The 11378-nt window shown below is 45.8% G+C and overlaps 1 long non-coding RNA gene across 1 annotated transcript; it reads left to right on the top strand.

The window, feature by feature from the left end:
- On the top strand, window positions 1–2869 carry LOC130156622 (uncharacterized). Its single transcript, XR_008824515.1, has 3 exons — window positions 1–129; window positions 1008–1202; window positions 2715–2869. It is a non-coding gene; the product is annotated as an uncharacterized LOC130156622 (long non-coding RNA).
- Window positions 2870–11378: the final 8509 nt, after the last annotated feature.

Genomic DNA, 11378 nt, shown 5'->3' with positions numbered 1-11378 from the left:
GATGCAGAATTTGGATCTGCAGCCCCAGCTGTAAAAATCTTGCAACTCTGAGAGCCTCTACTGGAGACCAAAGCGAAGGCTGTCAGAGATTACTCCATCTTGGACCTTTTAGCATTTTTCTTTCAGAAGGTATGGGCACAGATACTCCTGAAAACTCAGTGGAGTACAAAATTACACTGATGTTTGGCTTGCACCTCCCCCAGATAGACGTGATGAGTTTGCTGAGAGGTTCTTTTTGCACTATTTTTACATGGTTTACTGATGAGCCAGGGCTGACCCTCTTTTGGGTCTTACTAAAGAACACACTAGTGTTATTTATGGATCAATACATGAGTGCATTGCTAAATAAGAAAGTGCCTTCTCCTAAAATCAGGGTACCATTGGCAAACTCTTAAAAATCCAACCCATAAAATAAACAGACTCCAGGAGTTACCTGTGACTCCTGCTACTGCAGTAACTTCAAGGTAACAAGCAGTCAATAAACCCCCATCAACAAAATCCCTACTGGGATCCAGCAACTGAGACTCTGAAGCAGCAGTCATCAAGAGAAACTAAGTGATTCAGTAAAACATTAAAGTTCCCAGAGGAACCATATTTGGGCTGCCTTGATTTGGTGAGAGAGGCAGCCCTGACCACTTCCAAAGGCAAAACGTAGGCCATTGAAGAGGCTCCTGTTTGGGTAGTGTCTGTAGAGCCACTCTGCTGTCTGACTTGCTCCCTGCCTGTGATTAAGCTGTGTGTCATCTCTAGCCGTCTAGATGCCAAGGCAGAGGGGCCCTGAGCAAGTGAGTACTTGCTCACCCTACACTAAGTCATTTCACTGCTCAGGTAGGATTCAGTCCCTGTTCTGTTCTTCTCAGTCTTATAGATCCCCAGGCTGATGTTTGATAGCACCTTCAGTTTGCAGCATGCAGTAATTCCGATTTCAGTGGGCAGAGCAAACCCTGCCTTTGCCCTAACGTAGCCGAGATCAGTGACTAATTTTCTCTTTTTCTGGGCTCTTTCAGCACAGGCAGCTTTGCCATGACTCCCCCAATGGACTGCATTCTCTACAGCAAGGAGAGAAATGCCACCTCACAAAAGGTGGCTGAGCATATCATTGCAGAGATCCAAACCAGCCACGCAACATCCAGGACAGGTGCACATACCGAACAGAAAGGATTTAGGAACCAATGGACTACTTGCTGTCGCTGCGTTCTCAGGTAGACAGACCTACTTACAGTCAGGCTTTTATGGCCTCCAGCATCTCAGCATCAGAGCATGTTGTAATAACTAGTACATTGATCCTTTCCACCCTACTGTCAGGTGGGGAAGGACTAGTTAGCTTCATTACATGTATGGGAACCCCAGAAAGCAGAGTACGTTCATCTCATCTTACTTTAACTGTTTGGTCCAAGTGGTTATTGTGATTGCCTAATAATCAGGGAAGCAAAGCCAGTGTCTCTGCCAGACTTTTCAGTATATCCGATGCTGTTGGACAAATCCGACATTAGGAATATCCTGTCTCTCTCTGCTGATCAGTGATTTGGTCTTCAGCTGGGACCATATACCTTATGTTAAATGAATTGAATCCTACCTTGAGGGAAGAGAGGCCTTAGAGAATTGTATTCGTTAGAGGAGGGAACAAACCCAGCTCCCCTTAGTCACAGCCATGTGCTCATACCACTAAGCCATTTTCTCTCTTATTTGCATAAACTGAGGGGATTTGGGTTTCCAGCATGGTAAACAAGGATTTGACTACTTCCTCCCTCCTCCCAAATAACTTTCCCTGAAATTAACGTGGTAAACAGAGCCCTTCTCTCAAAAAAGCCTTTCTGCTTGGTGTTGTTTTTGTAACTGATCCTCTGCTGCAAAACAAGCAACTCAAATTTCTGCTAAAAACAACCCAATGGAACCTCTTTAACAATAACATTACAAGCAGTCTCCACTGCTGCTCCACGCTGCTCCACTGGGTCCTGTGACAGAAGAGTGGACACCCACCCATGGATGGGTTTGTAATCCTGTGTGATAAAGAAGTGCTAGAGCAGCTGGCAGCGCACACAGAGTGGCATGGTGTGCCTTGCTCCCCTCCAGCTTTGGGCCCTGCTTGTCAGACAAGAGCAGACGGAGCAGCATCTAGATACCTGGGATCAGGAGCCAGAAAGAAGCTGTGGGCTCGTGTTGGGCATGTGTGAGTTGCAAAGGTGGTGGTGGGAAACGAGAGAGATGTTTGACATAGAAAGCAGGAGGCTTGACAGGCTGGAGTGTTTTCATCCTCAAACACCCCATTGTGAGAATGGCTTTCAAATAATGACATTTTAGGAAATAATAATCTTGTATTTGTACTAACACCCTTTAAGGCTTAACTGCACCATGAAGGTTTCAAAATGAAAATTCTCACATTGCTAGAGAATGTAGAAGTGGATCTAACCTGCCTTTGCAGATGTCCTCCCTTTCTGTCCCATAACAAAGAGTGCACACAAACAGCTTGATGTATCCATAGAAGCACAGTGGCAGAAATCAAAGATCAAGACAAACGTGATGAGTAAGGAGGAAGCAGAGTCATAGACAGGAGAAAACCAGGGATTGTGCTACTCCTTTTGACTGGGGAATAGTGAGAAACTTGCTGCCTATCACATAGTCTAGAAATATGTGTTGGAACTGTGCTTTCTAAATGCCTTTACTTAAGGTTAGGCCTAAAAGCACAAAGCTGCTTACAGCACTTTCATTCATAGGTCTCGAAGGATGCAGTGCAGAGAGAAGCATATCATAATCCCTACTGTAGAGGGGAAAACAATGGCCTGGAGCACTGTATCATTGAGTAGCCAAGTTGGGAATCCCATCTGAATCTGTCCTGTCTCTTGACAAAGCTGCCACTTACCTATGAGTACAACAGGTAAGTTTTTCACACGCTGGGGCTAGGTTTTCTTTGGCATGCTGTGTACCTTTCTGTCACCACCGAGCTGAGAATGACAGATAGCAACCAGCCCTCAGCCAGGGCCTCACTGCTGCTAGAGGCAGAGCAAAGCCTGCAAGGAAAGTGTCTTGGTATGGTAGGATGGGAGTTCCAGCCAGGACAGCTGAGGTGAAAATCCTGCACAAATCCGTATGAGACACCCTCGCAGCTCAAGACATCCATCAGCTAATCCTCCCTTTGGCAATCTCCCCACTTACCCCTTCCATCAAAGGAGCTTGGATTACAACGGCTGCTGTCTTAATGAGTGAAACTCTGAAGGAGGCTGGTTTCTCCAGGACAAAAAATAAATTACTTCGCACTGTCTGGATCACCTTGCCTGTTAAGAGAACCATTTAACAAACTTGTTACTGAGCCTCAGGAGGGAAGCAAGTACTAACACAGGGAGCTGTGCACACAAACAGCTTGGGGCTGAGAGAAGCTAAGGGCCTTGTCTCATGCCATGAAGTAATCAAGACCTGAAACGGGCACAGAATTTGCATGTCCCACCTTGCATGTTTTTGAGCAGATTGTGAGGCCAAGGCACTGGCCATGCACTGTCACTACAGACCTACTGGTGTTCTTTGGCAGAGGAAAAGTGTTAACTCGCGGTTCCTGGCCACACTGCAGTTTGGCTGACTGTGCTCTTGCTTTCTTAGCACCACTCACCCACCCAGTTTTGACTGTTTGCTGATTGGTTGTGGAATGGCCCCTCTTTCACCCTGGGGCTCACTGTATTGTGTTGCTTAAATGATCTCAGGTTGTAAAGTTATCTACCATGACATTCCCTATTCTGGAGAATCACATTTGCAAGTTGGGTTCCCCCCATTCCTCTCCAACCCTTGGAAGGGTGGCTTTCAGGAAGGATGGTGGAGTAGGATGGTCTCGTGCTGTTGCAGAGCTGATGTGCTTAGAGAGGGCTTTCCAAGTTTCTCAGTTCCTCTCGTCACTGTTTTCCTTGTAACTATCGGAACAAACTGCCCATGCCCCTCTAATCAAATAAATGTGAAGTTAGCAAGAGGCCCCAAATACATTTCCTGGCAACAAGACAAAAGTAAGTCTACTGAAAAGTTTATGCAAAGAGAGTATTTCTAGTATATACAGTTCTGTCTTGTTCTCAGATGCCCATACCAAAGCAATTACTGTATGGGAGATGCCGCCTGGCTGGAGGAACCTGTTCATTCTGGGTCTGTAATGGAGTCTGTGAGGAGCTCAGCTTCCTGATGTGGAAGGAGGTAAGTGTGTGTGAGGAAGGGAGGCTGGGACATGTTTATTTGGGAGGGTAACCTTTCTGGGCTGGGAGCCTGTTTTGTAATTTATTTGGTGGTCCGGGAAAATTCGTCACATCACATTCTTCAGCTCCTATTTCCACTGAGGCGATTACATCACCCTGGAGTTTTAGCTAGCTACAGGGATGCAGCTGTATAAAGTGCAGGCTGGCCGTTTCATGATGGCAGCGATGCGGTTTGTCCCTAAGAGAAACAAAGTTGCACAGGAGAGGTAGAAGTCTGGGTCCAGCCAGGGAAATGCAGATCCAAGGCCAACTCTGAACTTTGAGCCAGCTCACGGATGTTTTTTTCCATGTCTGCTTTTACCCCACCCTTGAGCTCCTCACATCAGATCCAGAGACACATGTGGCCTCTCTGTTCCTGTAAGCGCAACAGCTGCTGTTTCTGGGTTCTCAGGAGAAATGCCCAGGATGAGTACCAGCGTATTCCAACTGGTAACTGCAATGGTCTGCGAAGTGTTTTGATGGTCTGGAGTTGCAGGGCACCTTGGCTTCTTGACAGTAGTGTATTTTGCAAAACAGGGATGAGGGATCAAGGCCTGCAGGAGTTGGGGCAAAGTCTGAGACAGGGTTGTAGCAAAGTACTGAATGCTGAGGGAAGTGGAAAGGAAGAGCCCTGGAGTGTGGGTTTTCCATGGTAGAAAATCAGTGGCTCTCCCACTCACATACTCGCTTTTTGGTGTCATCCCACATGCTAGCGTGTCACAACCCCTTGCTATGGTGTGCCTGAGTTCAGATTCAGCATTCAAAGGGATGTTGGGGTATGCACAGAGTGTCACAGCACCTCTGAGAGGTGTCTGAGTCCTTTACCACCATTTTGCTCACAGCAGTGGTAAAGCTGTGCTGGGAATTGCCTTCCACAGCCAAAGAGTGTGGCAGTGTCAAAGCCAGAAGGAGAAAACTTGAGGCTGCCGAGTGCTCAGCTCAGTGACCCTGCTGCTTCCTCTGCGGAATGCTGAATCTGTTTCTGAACACCATGTCTCATGTTTCTAGTCTATCTTTACACCAGAATCTTAACAGCAGTCTAAAAGTGGCATAATTAGTTTTGATAAAACACATTTCTTAGCTTTTGCAGGCAGGAATTCTGTTTTCAAAAGCTGAACTGTTCCTGCTGCAATGCAATACAGCCATACTCTCAGAGAGTTAATAAATCCATGCGTGCCCTTTAAAAGAAGAAATCAGGAGGATATTTTAGGCAAAGGTTTTTTGTTGGGTTTTTTTTTTCTTCTCCATGCAGCCTCCTTGGTAACCAGTTAAAACAAATTCCTCCAGACTGTAAACTAGAGATAATGGAGTCCGCCTTTAATCTCGGTCCGCTATGGATCAAGTTACCTCTTAGAAATTACTTATCCTGGCCAAGCAAATGAATTGGAATTGATGTTCTTAATTGTTTTCTAAATTGCTGTTCCCCACTCCCTTCCTCCCCTTCTCTCCACACAGCTGTTTTGCATCAGAGTCTAGTCTAATGGGTACTGTCACTCACACGAGGGGGTGAAGTCATGTGGTCATAAAAGAGAAAGATTGGGGGAAGAGAGGGAAATACCACCCAGTGCATTATCTGGCTGTGACACACACAAATTGAATAGAAATAATTCTTCCTAGGGGGCTAGTCCCAACAATGGACGCAGTTCTGTCTTGGGCTAGAAAAATGTGGAGATTCGCTCCATTCTCTGATACTTGTTTCTCTCTCACGGAGAAGGATGATGATTAAAGTGCTAGTTTGGGACACAGGAAACCTGAGTTGAAACTGCTGACTCTGCGGCAACCTCCTTTGTCTGGTTTTGTGCAAGTTGCTTTGTTTATGCCTTAGTGGCTGCATTTGTAATACTTAAATAATACAATTCCCTTCCTTTCTCCTCAGGGCAGTAATGGTCTTTCATTAGCTGTATCTTACAAAACAGCATAACCTGCTCTCCATCTCCAAAAAGTGCTTCAGTACTTCTGTGTTTACTTATATTAGTCTCCAGTTTACTTGGAACTTGAGTTGTGATGCACAACTTGCTCTGGGATCTGGGAGCATCAGGCCAGGACCTAACACCAGGATCCTATCCTTCCACATCCTCTAAAGTGGGAACAAATCTCAAGTCTTAAGCAGCAAACATCTCCTGAGGATATTTTGCTCATATAAAAATCATTCCTGCATGTGAAATGTATGCAAACAATTTCACCAACTTCCGTCTCCTGCCACTATGTTCCCTGCCAACCTATAAATGACCAATAATCCCAGTTTTGCTGCCAGTAGTTTTCCAGAACTCATCTGTTCCCTTTCAGACCTTGTACTTCCATGGACTGGCAACGTTTTTCTGCTCATCTGTCCATTCAGAGTAGAACCTAAAAGAGCAGAGGTTATCCTCTTCTTAACCTCTCTCAGAAGGTCTGTCTTGACAAAAAACAGTCTATCACTTACTCTTGTTACACTGTCAAGTTAGTTTTCTGAGGGAGACCAGGAAAATGGAGAATTTGCTGCCTACATAAAATCCTGAAGTGTCTGCTGGAAAAGCAGCACTCTTGGATACCCGTTTGTAATATGTGAGAACACTGTGTAGAATAAGTCCAAGAAAAAATGGTAGGAAAGAAGAGTTTTATACAAAATTAGTTAAAAAAACAACTTAACTGCTGGAAGTGGCAAGGAAAGCCGACTGTCGTAAGTGTGGAGACTATTTCCCTCATTTTCAGTAAGGAGAACATGGATCGCTTGGGCTCAGTGTAGCACTGCACACAACTATCAGGTACCAGATCATTGCTGAAACTAGCAGAATCACATGCATTTATTCTGCAAGTGCTAGCCTGCAGGAGCTGCACATTTAGCGTTCTTCATAACTGGGAAGAGACTAACACTGGCTGGCCTGGCCTTACAGACACAGCCACTCTGTTTTAGCAGCCTTGTTTCTTAGGAAAGGTAATGCAAATACTTACGATGATTCATATTAACATCACAGTGCAAATACCCTTACCTCCCTGGAGAAAGGAGAAAGAAAAGAAAATCCATGTGTGACAAACCTTAGTTACGTGATTAGGAGGTGACCTGATGTAGTTACAGAGAAAATGGTGTGAGAATCCCGAGGGGATGAGTTTTGGCTTTGCTCTTCTGCAGTTAGTCATCTCTGAAACAGGTACGGCCAAGAGCTGGTCACTGTCCTGGAAGAAAGAAAATCAAATGTGCAGGTGTTGGGTGTTGTGAATGGCGCTTGCAAAAGCATGTGAGCTAGGAGCACAACTCCTAAGTCGTGTGAATCAGGTACACCTAATTGTCTAATCTGGGATTCATCAGATGTAAGTGCTCAGTTCAAAGCTAGTTTTCGGAGATCTCTCAAACTCAGGGTAGCAAGACATGCAGTTCATGAGGCTGGTACATCCTGCATATCACAGGCACTATGCTAGAAGGCTAGTTGCCTCTATTATCAATCACAGGAGTTATTCCTTACCTGGTTCTATCAAGGTGACTCAAAACAGCAGACTTGGTGTTTAGAGTGAGTATGGCTGTGGCTTGTGCAAGAATGGCCTCTAGGAAGGGATGGCTACAAAAAGATAAGGTGTAGGTAGGCAGTAGCGTCCTTCTTCTGCCTTCACATGCAGTCACTATTTTTCAGTCTGGGGGGGGAAAGCAGCCAAAAGGTGATCAGCGCAATGCTCAGGAAGGACCACTGACCAGCTTCCTTTTAAGCTCCTGCACTTTTTGCTTCTTACCCCATTACCAATAAGGAGGAATCTGCCATGAGCATTTTGTTGAAGAGGTGCCAGGAAGAAGGGAACCCAGCATGCTTTTTCTGAAGCAGTGCGGGCTAATAGCAGCAAGTAGAAAAAAATCATTTATGTCAATGAAGCAAACAATCTGACCCTTAGATGGTGCTACCCTTGCTGACATTAGGTACTTGCTGACTCCTTGAATAGCCCCATTCAAATCAATGTAACTGCTCTCAGAGTGAGGTTCTGCTCAGTATTAATGAAGATGTCAGAATGTGGCCCATGGAGAATAAATGTGTTGAGCAAGAAGGAGCTCTTTTATAACCTCTTTCCTAGAACATGTTTGGAGGCCTACATTTGCAGCTGGTTCCTATCTCAAAGCCAGGCCAAACCAAGCCCCCCTCACCAGAAGATGCAAGCATGCCCAGACTTTTGGAAGTTCAGCTCCAGATCCAAGTATTAGGCCTGATCCCAAGTTGATAGACTCCCACTGACCTAAACAGGCATTTGGCCTGAGCCTCCGTGACTTGGGCCCATCCTGACACAAAGCAATACACCATACACCAATACTACTGGCATGTCTGGGCCCATGTCTGTAAGTATATGATCCTTTTTTTTTCCCTCTTGCTTTTAAATTTTTTTTAGGGAAGGGATTGGTCTCAGGGAGGCATAAACTCCCTTCTTTTCCATCCCTGATTGAGTATCAAACTCCTCCGCTGAGATTTCTCCATGGAGACATTGGGTTTTCCTGGCAGGCAGGGTTGCAAACTACTCAGCGGAATGTCTACAGCTCTGCAGCTCCAGAGGAGCCAGGAGGCTGGGCATCCCAGCCAAGGGAAATACTGCTGTCGTCCCAAGAACACTTTCATGGAGACTGAGGTGCATACTGGATTAGAGGCGGCTAAGCTGGGTTCTTGGGGTTTTTTGTTGGTTTCCTTTTTCCCCTTGAAAATCTAAAGCACAGGGAAGAGAAATCCACAGACGAGAAATCTGGGGATCCTTGTGGATGTTGCAAAATGTGGTTTGGTAATGGATCTTTTTACTTCTGGTACTTCTGGCTTGTTCGACACATACACATACATACACACATACAGAGAATAACTTGGCAAGCTTGTGTTTTCGTGGCACAGCACCAGGAAATGGGAGTTCCCCTCCCAACAGAGAAGATCAGGGCAATGAGGCAAAGGTGGGGAATCAGACCCAGCCTGAGTCTCAGTGGAGCGCTGGCCCGGACAACTCTTACACAAATAATCTCCAGGAGCTCTGAACCCGTGCTTCACTGTGGACACAGACAGTGCTGTAGAAAAAACAGACTGAAATTGCTTCTCTTTCATGGCATCTGTAGTGTAAAAACGGTTTTTGTCCAAGACATTTGTGGTCGGAAAATCCTGACACCTCATAAATTATCTTAGAGGCGCAACAAAGCTTCAAAAAGATGAAACTCAATGCTGAGGTCAGCAGGAATTTTTTTGCATCTTCTGCAGTGGAGAAGCATTTTCAGACTCAGGAAAACCACCACAAAAAGAGGCAGCAAGAAGCAAGAATATTTCTTGGCATGAAAGCCTCAGTGCTCAGGGGAGTAAGGCGTCTTCTATTATTTATTTTTGGCCACCTCTGTGTTCACACATCATCAGAACATGATCCAAGCAACCAAGAGCAGCCTGATAGTGAGGTGGCTGCTGCAGTTAGGCGATGCTTCTAGGTCCACCCAAACACTCAGGCTAATAACCCTTGCTTAGTGCTGGGAGCTACATGGGCTGAGCACCTCCCAGGACTGGTCTGACAGCACTTCATAGGTGAGGTGGGTGTGGGATAGGGGTGAAGTACTGCAAAACCACAGTAGGCTTCAGTGTCAGTTTGCAGAGAGTATGGAACACTGTTGTGAGGAATGGTTTATGGCCTCTATCAGCTCATACCCACAAGCAGTCGGCTGGCATTTTTTAAAGCTGTTTTCCTATTCCTCTTGACTACAAATGCAAACCCACTGCTGGAGCTCTGGCTGCCCTGCTGCTTGAGACTAAGCAGGCTGCTTAATCCCTCACACCTTCCCATAACTATAGCTAGTCTGAACAAGGACAACTGCCTGGCAGTTCTCCTTGCTCTCCTCTTGGATATTTCTCCTTTGCTATATAAAGAAAGTTTGCCTTCTTCCAGACAAGAACAAGGTGAAGAGGACCCTGAGGGTGATATCACACACAGGCCTTTTTAAGACAAGAATCTCTTCAGGTTCTTAGTTACCCTGTGTGGGTATTGGGGTGGCAACCAACTGTCCTCTGCAGTGGATTTTAAACCCCACAATGCTCAAAACAGAGGGAAACTGAGGTGGTGTTTGAAAAGTGAACAGACACCTGATGTCCCAGATGGCTTGTGGTTCCCGTGTTGCAGTGTGTGGCAGGAAGGACCTAGTCAAAGCCAGTTAGTTCAGGAAAGAAGGGCTCTTTTTGCGATGTGAAAAGTAGAAGAGATGTTTCTAAGAAGGCAGAGACGCTTGTCTCTGTCAAGAAGAAATCATCTGTCTCATAGCAGGCCCTGTTGCTGTTCCTACCGGCCTGCTGCCTCATGCAACTTATGCTGCCATCCTGATCCATGCCTGGCCTTGCCCCGCAGTGCTCATGGCAGGAGGTCTGGTGTGCTGTGCGGTGCCGGAGCGGTGCCTGAAGCCTGGCAAGGGCCGCTTGGCAAAGGTGATGCCCAGGATGTGACAGCCAGCCCTTCTTGCAGGCTCCCAGCGCAAGGGGGATGCTGCCAATGTAAAGCTAGTTTTGCAAGTGGGGACAATCTCCCGTGAGACAGACAGTGGGTTTTAGGGTCATTACTTATCCCCTTAACTGAGTGATCATCAAAATGGCTCCATTTTAATCTATAGCATTGCCTCTTGCTTTTATGCATCTTATTTTGGAGAATGAAGTTACAGGGTAAAATACGAACGGCTTTCCACTTCTGTGGGTGAACAAAACTTCAAGCTCCTTACATTCAGCCCTCTGAGTCCTTAGCAGGATCTGACCTCCCTGCCCACTTAGTAAATCAATGGTTTCTAAGGCATGTAGAACTGATTTTATAGCAGCAAGATGCATTTCACTAGATTTATGTTATTAAACTGGAGGGGCAGGGGGGGAAGCCTCCTTTTATTTGGGCAGTCCTTGAATTTTACAGGCTTGTTTGAGTAAGTAATTATTTTGGTAATGCTGGGGCCTCCTTTATTGAATCGTAAATGCATCCTGAACAGCTCTCAGAATAACAAGCAGACCTTTCCCTGCAAGTCTATGGATTGCCCTGATTAGCAAGTCTGAACATTAGTAGTTTACTCTGCGATTAGCTTTGCTGCTGAGGGCTGGCTTGGTTCACTTATCTGGGGCTACTCACAAGATTGAGCGTGTATGTAAATGTTTGCAGGATCAGTGCCACAAAGGAAAAAAAAAAACCAACCCAAAAGCCGTTTCTTTGGAAACATCCTCTCTGACCATGTTAGGAAAA

Source organism: Falco biarmicus, chromosome 11, assembly GCF_023638135.1.
Source record: "Falco biarmicus isolate bFalBia1 chromosome 11, bFalBia1.pri, whole genome shotgun sequence".
In the NCBI taxonomy this organism is placed as follows: domain Eukaryota; kingdom Metazoa; phylum Chordata; class Aves; order Falconiformes; family Falconidae; genus Falco; species Falco biarmicus.
This window is presented reverse-complemented; position numbering and strand designations above follow the sequence as displayed.